Consider the following 15889-nt stretch of genomic DNA (forward strand, 5'->3'; position numbering starts at 1 on the left):
TTACAAGAGTTGTAGTTAATAATAATAATAATAATAATAAAAACACTACAAGATAAGCCCACAGCAGACACTCTGCTGGCTGTTGTATTGGATCACACGTCGGACACTTCCTATTATTATTATTATTATTATTATTATTATTTGAAACACAACAAGATGAGTCCACAGCAGACACTCTGCTGGCTGTTATATTGGATCACACGTCGGACACTTCCATCATTATTATTATTATTATTATTATTATTATTATTATTATTATTATTATTATTATTATTATTATGTGGCACATTTTACGATTATTGAGCTTGGCAACCCTTATTCACCAAGCACAGGATGTATTCAATTCTGGAAAACCGAGCACGCAAAATTTCAGATGAGCCAACTTGTTCATTTCGGAGACTTGAGGGGCAAAATAATATTCCCCAACACACTCATATTCTTTCCCACAAACGCCAAGCCAAAAGCATTCTTTGCCAAGCTTCTTTCAAAAGGAAATGGCAGAAGCAGAAATAGCACTTCGAGCAGAAATTTTTTTTGCTAAAGTTGAAAGAAAAAGAAAGGAGCTATTCCTATTGAGCCGATCGCAGCGCTGCATCTGGAGCTCGGAAAACTGCTGATTCCGATTTCAAGCCCGGCTTATTTAATATACATTCATTCAGCTTTATTTTCTCCTTGGAAAAGAGCCAGCAAAGGAAAAGATGAGTGTTCAGCATGTCGCTTGTAGCCCATAAAGCAGGATCAAGGATGGGTGAAGATGTCACATTTGCTTGCTTCCGTGCAATTTATTTTATTTTTTTGGAAGTTCAGGTTCTTCCCACTCCATTCATGAATTCATAAAGACATTTGCCAATTTAAAAAATATTAAAAACAAAGTCAGCAAACCTATTTGACAAAGCAAAGTTCAACCGGCATAGCGATCCCAGTATATATATATATATATATACACTAGCTGTGCTCGGCCACGCGTTGCTGTGGTAAAGTATGGTGGTATGTGAAATAAAGTATCTTATATTATCTGCTTAGAACTGGATTATATGAGGCCCCTTCTACACAGCTGCATAAAATGCACACTGAAGTGGATTATATGGCAGTGTGGAGTCAAGATAATCCAGTGCAAAGCAGATAATACAAGATTAAAAATGGGTTATATAGCTGTGTGGAAGGGCCTTGACTCTACACTGCCATATAATCAAGTTAAAATCAGATAATCTGTATTTTATAGGCAGTGTGGAAGAGGCCTAAGTGAGGCCTAACTCTGCCTGTCCCCTGGGCTGAGTGGGTTGCTAGGAGACCAAATGGGCAGATCTTAGCCTTCTAACTGGCAGCAATTGGATAAAAACAATTCTTCCTCTCCCTCTAATTAGGACTTTCTTTTAACTTTTCTTTTTGTTGTATCAACTTAGAGGCATGGATGAGGGGTTGTGCTGCCAAGTTTAGTGTTTCTGGGATGTGTAGTTTTGTTGTTTTGACCTAGACCAAAATTTAATTACGAATATCATTCTATTATTATTCTATTTTTATTGTAGTATATTATCATATTATTACTATTAAATTATTATTATATTATTCCTTATTCATGACTACATTGAAACTAGAGAGAAATCAGTATGGAAACTGCAAGAGGTACCATAGATTGTTGTACATGGAAATAATGGTAGTAAACAGTTTTTGATTTATTCAATACAGCTATATATGACAATTATACATTTTTGTTATTTAAATGATACATATTGCAAAATTACGGGGTTTTTTTTTCTCGAAGTGACACACCACCCAAGTCATGCTAGGTTTTTTGGTGAATTTTGACACACCAAGCGCAAAAATTGTCATAGAATCTAGTTATGACACTAAACTGAAGTAACTTAGTTTCAGTTTCAAGACACTAAACTGAAACTTTAAGTTACTGCACTGCTAGAAATGTCAGGAAAGAAGGAAAATGTCATAATTATTATTTGGGGAAGCAATGCTTTCACATAGCGTTAAAATTCGATTTTTCTCCAAGGACATTTGAAGAAAATAGATATATTTAAAACCGTCAACTTACCAAAGAGTTCCAGTGACGATGTTCTTGTCTTAGAAGGGTGACATCAGATTGTAAAGGCTGGATGCTTTCCTCTAATAAACAGATGCAACCAAATGTTTTCTGCAGCACTGCAGGTTATACATCTGATCGTTCATTTGTAAACTGCAAAGGGGAGAAAAAAAAAAACAGTTTTCAAACTTCAATTTTAAAAAAATTAGCTGTGCGTTCTGATATTTTTTCAGGGCGTTTCAATGCACATAGTGGAAGTTGATAAGCCTATTAAACATCAAATTAGGTTATGAGTCTACAAATTAAGCGCCAAAACATCATGTTATGCAACAAAATTGACAGGAAAAAGTAGTTCAATACGCAGTAATGTTATGTTGTAATTACTGTATTCACGAATTTAGTACCAAAATATCACGATATATTGAAAACATTGACTACAAAAATGCGTTGGATAATCCAGAACATTGGATAAGCGAGTGTTGGATAAGTGAGACTCTACTGTATATTGAAAACATTGACTACGTTGGATAAGCGAGTGTTGGATAAGTGAGACTCCACTGTATATTGAGAACACTGACTACAAAAATGCGTTGGATAATCCAGAACGTTGGATAAGTGAGTGTTGGATAAGCGAGACTCTACTGCATATTGAAAACATTGACTACGTTGGATAAGCGAGTGTTGGATAAGTGAGACTCCACTATATATTGAGCACACTGACTACAAAAATGCGTTGGATAATCCAGAACGTTGGATAAGTGAGTGTTGGATAAGCGAGACTCTACTGCATATTGAAAACATTGACTACGTTGGATAAGCGAGTGTTGGATAAGTGAGACTCCACTGTATATTGAGAACACTGACTACAAAAATGCGTTGGATAATCCAGAACGTTGGATAAGTGAGTGTTGGATAAGCGAGACTCTACTGCATATTGAAAACATTGACTACAAAAATGGCTTGGCTAATCCAGAAGCTTGGATAAGCGAGGCTTGGATAAGTGAGACTCTACTGTAATAATAAAAATAGAGTAAAATAAATGTAAAAGTAACAACAATAATAGAGTAAAATAATAAATGCAATAATAATAATTAATAGAGTAAAATAATAAATGTAACAATACCAATAATAGAGAAAAATAATAAATATACCATATATAAGCTGACCTGAATATAAGCCCACCAGGATCCTCACCCGAGTATAAGCTGAGGAGGGCTGAAAAACTAGGCTTATACTCGATTATATACAGTAAGCAGCGGGACCATGCTGGGAGTGGGCATCCTGGGAATGATAGTCCACAAAGAGTTGCTGTGAGTTTTCTGGGCTGTATGGCCATGTTCCAGAAACATTCACTCCCATTCACAGAACTCGGCTACAAAGGGCGGAGAGACAGTCAACAGTAAACATGTCTCCTGTTTATTCTTCCGTGCCCAAATGTCATAATGATAAGGCCACTGGCATCGCTGGAAAACATCATGAAAAGGTGCCAAAACAATAGCAACGGAAGCCAGGCATATGGAAATCATGCTGTCGGAGAGCTCCATCCTCAGGTACCGAACTTAATTTTAAGGAGAGGAAGAGAGATGATTCGATTAAAGCCTGCCTGGAAGTCAGATCAGCAAAGCCGACGGATCCTTTGAGCGTTTCCAGCTGTCTGGGCACGGAGCTGATTTGCTGGCCCTGCGAAAGTTTATGCTTCCAACTTGGTTTCTTTCAAGTCTCTAAGGCGCTGAGATCCATCTGAATACCAACCAAACCAATTTTAATTTTTTAAAAAATAAATCCTGTGCCATTGTAACAACGAAAAGGCTGTATTTAACTCAAGCATCGTGGGACCGTGTGTCCTAAATTGGAGTTGTGGAGCCATAATCTTTGTACGTGGAGTCATCCCTCGTGTAGTTTATTTACTGTATATACTCGAGTATAAGCCTAGTTTTTCAGCTCTTTTTTAGGACCCCCTCAGCTTATACTCGGGTGAGGATCCTGGTTGGCTTATATTTGGGTCAGCTTATACTCGAGAATATATGGTACATTTATTATTTTTCTCTATTATTATTGGTATTATTACATTTATTATTTTTCTCTATTATTGTTGCTACTATTTATTTATTTATCTACAGTATTTATATTCCGCCCTTCTTTCTCACCCCGAAGGGGACTCAGGGCGGATTACAATGAACACATATATGGCATTCAATGCCAACAGACAAACAACATATATAGACAGACACAGAGGCATTTAACATTTTTTTTCCAGCTTCACGATTCCGGCCACAGGGGGAGCTGTTGCTTCACTGTCCAGTAGTAGCTGTACTTCCTCATTCCATTCCTCGTGTTTTGCTGGCAGTTTTATTTATTTTATTTACATTTATTTTACTCTATTTTACAAAACCACAGAACCAAACCACACCAAATTTGGCCACAAAAGACATAGTCATCCTCTCTATGACTTTCAATAAAAAAAATCTAGAAAAATAAAGTGCAAATTACAGAGGACGAGGAAGAGCCGTTCTCCCCTGGCTGCGAGTCAGAGAGGTAGGCCCTGCCCCCTTTAGGCCCCACCCCCTTCATGTCATAGCAACCTCCTCAGCAACAATGGTGCCCGAGGGACAGGCAGGGTTCACTCTGAACAATACTTTGAAAAGAGGGGAATTCCAGACATGAAACAATCAGGGTTGGCTAACAACTCCCAACAAAAGATTCCCCCAGGGAGGAAGCAGCCAGGCTTTGAAGCTGAAAGGCCATTACATGCAGCGTTCATACTTGCCTCTAACAGACAAAAAAAGAAATAACCAGAAATACTGTATATTCACAAGCTTTGGGAAATAACATATACAGTAGAGTCTCACTTATCCAACATAAACGGGCCGGCAGAATGTTGGATAAGCGAATATGTTGGATAATAAGGAGGCATTAAGGAAAAGCCTATTAAATATCAAATTACTTTATTATTTTACAAGCACCAAAACATCATCTTATACAACAAATTTGACAGAAAAAGCAGTTCAATACACAGTAATGGTATGTAGTAATTACTGTATTTATGAATCTAACACCAAAATATTACGATATATTGAAAACATTGACTACAAAAATGGCTTGGATAATTCAGACCCTTGGATAAGCGAGTCTTGGATAAGTGAGACTCTACTGTAATGCTAATATTGTGCATTGCTAATAATATATATTGTATGTACATATTGGGGGCCCCGGTGGCACAGTGTGTTAAAGCGCTGAGCTGCTGAACTTGCAGACCGAAAGGTCGCAGGTTCGAATCCGGGGAGCGGAGTGAGCAGCCGCTGTTAGCTCCAGCTTCTGCCAACCTAGCAGTTCGAAAACATGCCAATGTGAGTAGATCAATAGGTACCGCTCCGGCGGGAAGGTAAGGGCGCTCCATGCAGTCCTGCCAGTGGTCACATGACCTTGGAGGTGTCTACGGACAATGACGGCACTTCGGCTTAGAAATGGAGATGAACGCCAATCCCCAGAGTTGGACACAAAATATCATGATGTATTGAAAACATTGACTACAAAAATGCGTTGGATAATCCAGAACGTTGGATAAGCAAGTGTTGGATAAGTGAGACTCTACTGTACTTTATTTCCCATACCACCACACTTTGTCACAGCAACGCGTGGCCGGGCACAGCTAGTCTATATATATATATAAGAGGGTAATGAAATTTCGGCCTAGGACAAAACAACAAAACGACACACCCCAGAAACACTAAACTTGGCAGCACAACCCCTCATCCATGCCTCTAGGTTCATACAGCAAAAAGAAAAGAAAAATAAAGTCCTAATTCATTTTGGAGGATTTTGGAGGAATGGATTTTAATCATGTTTTATATTTTTTATATTGTTTTAATTGTTTTATTGGATTTTCATTGCTGTTTTAATTATGTGTAGGCATCGAATTGTTGCCAATTTTGTACGCTGCCCTGAGTCCCTTCGGGTGAGAAGGGTGGGATATAAATGTTGGAAATAAATAAATAATTAGAGGGAGAGGAATAATTGATTTTATCCAATTGCTGCCAGTTAGAAAGCTAAGCTCCGCCCACTTGGTCTCCTAGCAACCTACTCAGCCCACCCAGCCTCTCAATAATAATAATAATAATAATAATAATAATAATAATAATAATAATAATAATAATAATACAATACTAAGGCTAGCCGATACCCCTAAGGATCATCCAGTTAAACTTCCTTATATCATGCAGGAGGGTACAATCCAACCACTCCTGACAGATGGCCATCCAGCCTCAACAAGTTCTCACCAACACCACCAGACAACGCCACAGCAACGCGTGGCTGGGCTAAGCTAGTTTTATATAAAGAAATTTTAAAGCCATAGGATATTCTAAATTTTATTCCGAAACAAGGCTGAGGGGTTCATCAGTGTGCAAAGGACTGTATCCTTACAATCCAAGGGAAGCGAACCAAGGAGAAAGGTCTTCTTTCCTCCCTCCTTTCCCACTAGACTGCTAAATCCTGGCATAAATATGATTGGATTGGAGCCACTCTCTGCAGCCAAAAGCTTTAGCTAAGCAGACTGGCCCAGCAGCGGCAATCGCAGATCTCTGCAGGCTTCTCTCAGCCTTCCAACAAAGCTGCAGTCCACCACTTACAAACCCACAGGTGAGGAATCTGTCCATTTGGCTCTCGAGCCCTTGGCAGAACTCGATCCTTTTCCTTCCTCTCCGAGGAAAGGTCCGAACTCAGAAAAAGTCTTTTGGAAATAATACACGGAATCGTCCTTTCAGCACCGACATCGGTAACTTTTCCAAACTTGGAAGAAAAAGCACAACTCCTTAGCATCCCAAAGGCACATCGACAATTGACCACGTCGGTCAGCGCAAAGGTGGATCAGCCCCATGACAACTAAACGCCGCATGGGGCTGATCTGGCTTAACCCAGGGGAAGGTCGCCTTCATGCTGATATTGGAGAAATTTAGAAAGAAGCTTAGCTACGAAGCAGAGATAGACGGCGGTGCTTGGAATTGGGCTTCATGTCAATGAGAAATTCCAAACGGACGTTAAATTAAACTTCACGATTTTGGAACAACTAAGTCAGTTTTTGAAATTCAACCCTGTTTGGATGCGAGGTATATTGGAAAAAAAACTAAGCAAGAAAGGTATATACCAGGGGTCCCCAAACTTTTTAAACAGGGGGCCAGTTCACGATTCTTCGGACCGTTGGAGGGCCGGACTATAGTTGGCCACCGAGCAATAATAATAACAACAACAACAACAACAACAACAACAACAACAACAAAAAAGAGAGTTGAAAGAGTCCATTCCCCTTCTGTCTTTGTGCACCAAAAGCACAAGCAAAGCACCCCTGACAAATGGCCACCCAGCCTCAATGTTAATAATAATAATAATAATAATAATAATAATAATAATAATAATAATAAAGAGGGTTGGAAGAGACCCTTTGGGCCATTTAGTCCAACCCCCTTCTGTCTTTGTGCACCAAAAGTACAAGCAAAACACCCCTGACAGATGGCCACCCAGCCTCAATGTTAATAATAATAATAATAATAATAATAATAATAATAAAAAAGAGGGTTGGAAGAGACCCTTTGGGCCATTTAGTCCAACCCCCTTCTGTCTTTGTGCACCAAAAGTACAAGCAAAACACCCCTGACAGATGGCCACCCAGCCTCAATGTTAATAATAATAATAATAATAATAATAATAATAATAATAATAATAAAAAAGAGGGTTGGAAGAGACCCTTTGGGCCATTTAGTCCAACCCCCTTCTGTCTTTGTGCACCAAAAGTACAAGCAAAAAAAACCCTGACAAATGGCCACCCAGCCTCAATGTTAATAATAATAATAATAATAATAATAATAATAATAAAAAAGAGGGTTGGAAGAGATCCCTTGGGTCATTTAGCCCAACCCCCTTCTGCCCTTGTGCCGTGGGGGCCGGATAGATGGCTTCGATGGGCCGCATCCGGCCCCCGGGCCTTAGTTTGGGGACCCCTGGTATATACCAATGATGGGCAACCTTTTGCGCTTGGTGTGTCAAAATTCACCAAAAAAACCGAGCATGACTTGGGTGGTGTGTCACTTTGAGAAAAAAAACCATAATTTCGCAATATGTATAGTTTAAATGACAAAAATATATAATTGTAATATATAACTGTATTGAATAAATCAAAAACTATGTACTACCATTATTTCCATGTACAACGATCTATGGTACCTCTTGCAGTTTCCACGCTGATTTCTCTCTATTCTAGTTTCAATGTAGTCATGAATAATAAATAATATAATAATAATATAATAGTAATAATATGATAATATACTACAATAATCATAGAATCTATATATATATAAAGGCTAATGAAATTTCGGCCTAGGACAAAACAACAAAACTACACATCCCAGAAACACTAAACTTGGCAGCACAACCCCTCATCCATGCCTCTACGTTCATACAACAAAAAGAAAAGAAAAACAAAGTCCTAATTAGAGGGAGAGGAAGAATTGTTTTTATCCAATTGCTGCCAGTTCAAAGGCTAAGCTCCGCCCACTTGGTCTCCTAGCAACCCACTCAGCCCAGGGGACAGGCAGAGTTAGGTCTCACTTAGGCCTCTTCCACACTGCCTATAAAATACAGATTATCAGATTTTAACTGGATTATATGGCAATGTAGACTCAAGGCTCTTCCACGCAGCTATATAACCCATTTATAATGGACTTAATGTAAGGTAAAACCTTTACCCTTGACCTTAACTACCACCAATTCCTCAATGCTTTATTTCCCATACCACCAGACTTCGCCACAGAAACGCGTGGCCGGGCACAGCTAGTGTGTGTGTGTGTGTGTGTGTATGTATGTATGTATGTATGTGTGTGTGTGTGTGTGTGTATGTATGTATGTATGTGTGTGTGTGTGTGTGTGTGTGTGTGTGTGTGTGTGTATATATATATATATATATATATATATATATATATATATATATCTTTTTATGAAAATTGCATAGCTATCAGAAGCATACGATGGGTGGAATCCTCATGTGTGTGTGTGTGTCCCCATGTGCACATATTCACATGCTTTGCTTCACAACGAGAATACAAACCAGACTTACACAAAGACATTTTGCCCAACTTAGAGCGACCTCAAGCAGGGCGGAAAAAAACACCCTTCTTCGCGCAATGTCAGTGAGAAAAGCTGTGGGATGTCAGATCACTTCTTCTCAAGTGGATCTCATCAAGAACAAGTAATGTGGCGAGATTGCTTCACACCCTTCCGTGACTGCCTTAGGCAACAGATTTTGGCTCTTACAAAAGGGCAGCCAATTGATAGTTATTTCATTTCTCCGGCACGTTTACTGTAAGGAACAGGGAAAAAGGGAGATTTTTTTCAGTTTCAAGTGCTAAAATAACTTGACTGGCTTTGGGTATCAGGCACGGTGACATGATGCAGGGAGTAGTGCGGGGGACATGCGCTTTTCTGGTTCACGCCATTGAATGTGTCGTGCGGGAACCGATCCGAAAACAATTCTGTTTGGATCCACAAAGCTTAGTCACAAGATTAAGAGAATCATCTATATCGACGTGCATCTTCATGGAAGCCATATGCAAGAAAACCAGTTACGCACAGCCTTTGCAACCAATAGATTTGTAATGTCATCAGTCCTACTGAAGCTGATTGCAACTACCGTATTTACTTGAATATTTTTTAATAATATTTATTAAAATATTAAAGTTCTAACTTTAATGAGTTTGTTAGTCACCCATTAAGCCCTAGGATGGGACCTTCTAAAGGCTCACGGATGACTGTTAATTACTTTTAATGTTTGTTATAGTTATGTTATTTTAACCATGGTATGTTTAATCTGTTTTTAGTTGATACTTGTGTTTTAATTGTATTTTTATGATGTAAATGTGACTGATTGGGCTTGTCCCCATGTAAGCCATTCTGAGTCCCTTTGGGGAAATGGTGGCAGCACACAATAATAATAATAATAATAATAAAAAAAACAACAGGAAAAACTCAGCCGCTATCAGGACCTCAAGACTGAACTTCAAAGACTCTGGCAGAAACCAGTGCAGGTGGTCCACGTTGGGTGCCGTGCCAAAAGATCTCAGCCAGCATTTGGAAACAATAGACACTGACAAAATTACGATCTGCTAACTGCAAAAGGCCACCCGACTGGGATCTGCACGCATCATCTGAAAATACATCACACAGTTCTAGACACTTGGGAAGTGTTCGACTTGTGATTTTGTGATATGAAATCTAGCATGTCTGTCTTGTTTGCTGTGTCATAATAAAATAATAATAATAATAATTTATTTATATACCGCCCTATCTCCCGGATGGGACTCAAGGCGGTTTGCAAAAATAAAGTTATTATTATTAAAACATTTGTTATACAACATAGTAGCCAGCGGCAATAAATCACTACTGTCCGGGAGGTCATGAGATCAAAGCCCGGGTCGGATTGAGCTCCCGACCATTAATAGCCTAGCTCGCTGTTGACCTACACAGCTCGAAAGACAGCTGCATCTGTCAAGTAGGAAATGTAGGTACCGCTGTATGCGGGGAGGCTAATTTAACTAATTTACGACACCATAAAAACTTCCAGCAGCGTGGGGAAAGGAATGAGGAAGTACTCCATCAAGGACTCGGTGTCATAGGCAGCCGATGATGCGGCAGCTCCCCCTGTGGGCGGAATCGAGCATACCCTCATGAAGCCGGAAGCTGGAAAAGGTTAAATTGCCTCTGTGTTTCCGTATGTTGTATGTCTAATGGCATTGATTGTTTGCCATGTATATGTGCATTGTGATCTGCCCTGAGAGAAAGAAGGGCGGAATATAAACACTGTCAATAAATAATAAATAATAAATTTGTTCTACAGCAGACCCATAATATTCAATACAATTCTACAACACATTTTTGCATCCACTGTAATTTTCACCCATATCTATATATACAGTAGAGTCTCACTTATCCAAGCTAAACGGGCCAGCAGAAGCTTGGATAAGCAAATATCTTGGATAATAAGGAGGGATTAAGGAAAAGCTAAAATGTCACGATATATTGAAAACATTGACTACAAAAATGGCTTGGATAATCCAGAGGCTTGGATAAGCAAGGCTTGGATATATATATATATATATATATATACTGTGTGTGTGTGTGTGTGTGTATATGTGTGTGTGTGTGTGTGTGTGTGTGTATATATATATATACACACACACACACATACACATACACACACACTGTATATGTGTGTGTGTATATATATATATGTGTGTGTGTGTGTGTGTGTGTATATATATACATACTGTGTGTGTGTGTGTGTGTGTATATATATATATATATATATATATATATATGTGTGTGTGTGTGTGTGTGTATCCCATACCACCATGCTCCCCTCCCCCCGAGCCATTTCTTTTATACATCATCTGTCCAAAATTTCATTTCCTCTTGTACAGGTAATTTTCCATTCTTCTTTTTACATCTTCTTTCAATACATTTTCTCCATACATCATTTTGTTTCCACATCCCTCTTTTAACTTTTAAGCCCTGGCCCTTGAGCGCTCTAACTGGAGGTCAGCTGTGACCAGCAGTGCTGTGGTGGACAGATTTACTATATGCAACTACACTTGTTCATACATCCAGCTTGTCAGCTAGGTTGTCTTGCTCGTATTCACATCCCATACCTTGCTTTCTTTGTTTTCTCTCCTATTTAATCATCCTTTTAAAAATCCAATAAAATCTCTCTCTATGAAAACGCAGCTGACTCAGTTACTCCGAGAGCTGCAAAGAGAAATGGGCGGGGGATCAAAAAACCCTCCTGGAATAAAAAAACAAAGACCTTTGGGGGGAAAAGAGACCGGAAAAGATCACCAAAACATTGAAGGCTTGCTTCTCTGACGTCCCTCCACCTCCTTAATTTATATAAAAAGGATGTTTCTTTGACATGGCTGTCTACGGTTGACTGAATGCTCTCATTGCAGCACATCTGCTATTTGCAAAACACAGCGGATGCAATCTTTGCACACAGAAAATGGAAGAGTCAGGGAAATGGCAAGAAGTGTTAAGAACTAATAATATTACCATATAATGATATAGTACAATATAGTAATTTAATGCTTATATTGTGCTATGCTAATAATATATTGTATGGACATTTGATTTGTAAGCCTTTGGGGTGAGAAGAGCGGGATAGAAATGTAGTCAATAAATAATAAATAGAAAGCGGCCAGGCTTGCAAGCAGCAAGGCTATTCAGTGCTTTTCAACCTGGCCAACCAAGATTTCCCCTAAGTGAAAAACCCCCAGGCTTTGAAGCCACGAGGCTACTCGATCCTATTCAACCAAGCCTAGCAATGATGTCCTATGTAGAAAGCGGCCAGGCTTGCAAGCAGCAAGGCTATTCAGTGCTTTTCAACCTGGCCAACCAAGATTTCCCCTAAGTGAAAAATCCCCAGGCTTTGAAGCCACGAGGCTACTCGATCCTATTCAACCAAGCCTAGCAATGATGTCCTATGTAGAAAGCGGCCAGGCTTGCAAGCAGCAAGGCTATTCAGTGCTTTTCAACCTGGCCAACCAAGATTTCCCCTAAGTGAAAAATCCCCAGGCTTTGAAGCCACGAGGCTACTCGATCCTATTCAACCAAGCCTAGCAATGATGTCCTATGTAGAAAGCGGCCAGGCTTGCAAGCAGCAAGGCTATTCAGTGCTTTTCAACCTGGCCAACCAAGATTTCCCCTAAGCGAAAAATCCCCAGGCTTTGAAGCCACGAGGCTACTCGATCCTATTCAACCAAGCCTAGCAATGATGTCCTATGTAGAAAGCGGCCACGCTTGCAAGCAGCAAGGCTATTCAGTGCTTTTCAACCTGGCCAACCAAGATTTCCCCTAAGTGAAAAATCCCCAGGCTTTGAAGCCACGAGGCTACTCGATCCTATTCAACCAAGCCTAGCAATGATGTCCTATGTAGAATGCGGCCAGGCTTTGAAGCTGCAAGACTATTCAGTGCAATTCAATCTGGCCAAACAAAGGAAGTAGCCAGGCTTCAAAGTGGCTCTTTGATTGAAGGTGCTACTCCAGCTACTCCAGAAAACAGCGAGGCTTTGAGGCTGCAAGGCTATTCACTGCTATTCCACCTCCCATAAGCCACAGCAACGTGTGGCCGGGCAAAGCTAGTCCTATATATATTAATTAAAAAAATATTAGAAGATAATTCCATCTTGTCTCCTGTGCCATAGCAACATGCTATGCTAATTTTATATACATATATATATAATTTATAATAATTTATAAATACAGTAGAGTCTCACTTATCCAAGCCTCGCTTATCCAAGTTTCTGGATGATCCAAGGCATTTTTTTAGTCAATGTTTTCAATATATCGTGATATTTTGGTGCTAAATTCATAAATACAGTAATTACAACATAACATTACTGCGTATTGAACTACTTTTTCTGTCAAATTTGTTGTATAAAATGATGTTTTGGTGCTTAATTTGTAAAATCATAACCTAATTTGATGTTTAATAGACTTTTCCTTAATCCCTCCTTATTATCCAAGATATTTGCTTATCCAATGTTCTGCCGTCCCGTTTATGTTGGATAAGTGAGACTCTACTGTATATAATATACTCTGTAGCGAAGTATGGTTAAGTCCATTATAAATGGGTTAAATAGCTGTGTGGGAGGGCCTTGAGTCTACACTGCCATATAATCCAGTTCAAATCAGATAATCTGTATTTTATAGGCAGTGTGGAAGAGGCCTAAGTGAGGCCTAACTTTGCCTGTCCCCTGGGCTGAGTGGGTTGCTAGGAGACCAAGTGGGCCGAGCTTAGCCTTCTAACTGGCAGCAATTGGATAAAAACCATTATTCCTCTCCCTCTAATTAGGACTTTATTTTTCTTTTCTTTTTGTTGTATGAACGTAGAGGCATGGATGACGGGTTGTGCTGCCAAGTTTAGTGTTTCTGGGATGTGTAGTTTTCTTGTTTTGTCCTAGGCCGAAATTTCATTACCCTTTTATATATATAGATTGTATATACATATAATATTGATAATAATATTATAATGGAATACAATATTATACTACTAATAATCTATATATATAAAAGAGTGATGGCATCAGGGCAGCGGACAAAACAACAAAACTACAGGCCCCCCAACCTCGAAATTTGACAACACAACCCATCATTCACGGCTCTAGGTTGATACAACAAAAAGAAAAATAAAATCCTAATTACAGGGAAAGGAATAATAGTTTTTATCCAATTGCTGCCAGTTTGAAGGCTAAGCTCCGCCCACTTGGTCTCCTAGCAACCTACTCAGCCCAGGGGACAGGCACAGTTAGGCCTCACTTAGGCCTCTTCCACAGATTATCAGATTTTAACTGGATTATATGGCAGTGTAGACTCAAGGCCCTTCCACACAGCTATATCACCCATTTAGAATCTTTTATTGTCTGCTTTGCACTGGATTATCTTGAGTCCACACTGCCATATAATCCACTTCAGTGTGCATACTAAACATAAAGACAACCATACAACAGACATTCAATACCACCACTACCTCAACAATTTCTCACCAACACCACCAGACAATATAATAATATTAATTCTATATTATATATTAAATCAATAAAGAGCTGTTATTGTTGTTGAATAACTCAGGCAACGCTAGTTCAAAATAAAATAACATTTCTTAAAGGAAGGGCTGGACAAGGAAGAGCAATCCATCAGACTTCAAAGAATGTAATGAGAAGGATGAAAAATAGAAGGTGGAGCGAAATGCAATATTTTTTTAAAAATAAAAAATAAAAAAGCCTCCCTTCTGCCGGCATGGCTGGGATGGCACTGGGCCATTCTCTCTCTCTTCTTCCCCGGCCCCCCCTCCCTTCCCCGGCCACTACTTAGAGGTTATGTAATCGAGATCTGCAAGGGCATTAGCAGTCACATGACACAACCCAGGAAGATTTCAAACTGCCACCTACAAAATTTAATTAGCAGGCGGTAAACAAGGCAGGGTGGGGGTTTACACTCATAGGATCAAGAGATAACACGCTACTTAATACTATAAACAAAATTCATAGGGATTTCATCAGCCTTTTTTATTTAAACACACACACACAGAGGGGGAAGCATAACTCTACAATCAGCATAGACATCCAGCCAGCTGGAGACCGGCTAGTTAAAGCAAGTCAGAGCACTGAAATAGCCAGCCCGGTGCTGCGTCTCCCAACTGGCAGCATTTCTCGAAGACACATGGGTCCAAGTCAAGGCCCAGGGACCGAATCTGGCCTGCTGTGTCGTTTCATGTGGTCCTCCCGACGCTGGACTACAACTCTTGTATTCCTCCTCCTCAATAGACATGATTATTCCCCAACCTCAGTGCCACAAGTGCTGTTGGGTTGCCATTCAATAATAATAATAATAATAATAATAATAATAACAATAACAACCTGCTTTGATTGAATTCAAAAATCAGAAACTCCTCAAAGCCCAGCAGACAAAAAATCAGTACAAGAAAACCGCACTACAAACTAGAGCTGACAGCTGGCACAACAAAACATTGCATGGAAAGTTCCTTGACAAAATTGAAGGAAAAGCTGATAAGGAGAAGACCTGGCTAAGGCTCACGGATGGGACCCTGAAGAAGGAGACGGAAGGCCTGATCCTTGCAGCCCAGGAGCAAGCCATCAGAACAAAGGCAATTTAAGGCCAAGATCGAAAAATCAGCTGATGACCCACAATGCAGACTGTGCAAGGAAGCCGACGAAACCATGGATCATCTCCTCAGCTGCTGTAAGAAAATTGCACAGACAGACTACAAACAGAGGCACAACTCTGTGGCCCAAATGATTC

At 39.6% G+C, this 15889-nt stretch overlaps 1 protein-coding gene across 19 annotated transcripts in view; it reads right to left on the reverse strand.

Annotated features, from left to right (window-relative positions):
- The window catches only part of rimbp2 (RIMS binding protein 2), a 116332-nt gene that overhangs the window by 84098 nt on the left and 16345 nt on the right, over window positions 1–15889 (reverse strand). For 17 of the 19 annotated variants that reach the window (XM_062958706.1, XM_062958705.1, XM_062958707.1 and 14 more), the window contains exon 2: window positions 2045–2185. The gene's annotated coding sequence lies outside the window, so the exon portion shown is untranslated. Of the gene's footprint in view, window positions 1–2044; window positions 2186–15889 lie in introns of those variants that run through there. The other 2 variants (XM_062958711.1, XM_016994729.2) reach the window with 2 other exon arrangements.

This window comes from Anolis carolinensis, chromosome X, assembly GCF_035594765.1.
Source record: "Anolis carolinensis isolate JA03-04 chromosome X, rAnoCar3.1.pri, whole genome shotgun sequence".
Classification (NCBI taxonomy): Eukaryota; Metazoa; Chordata; class Lepidosauria; order Squamata; family Dactyloidae; genus Anolis; species Anolis carolinensis.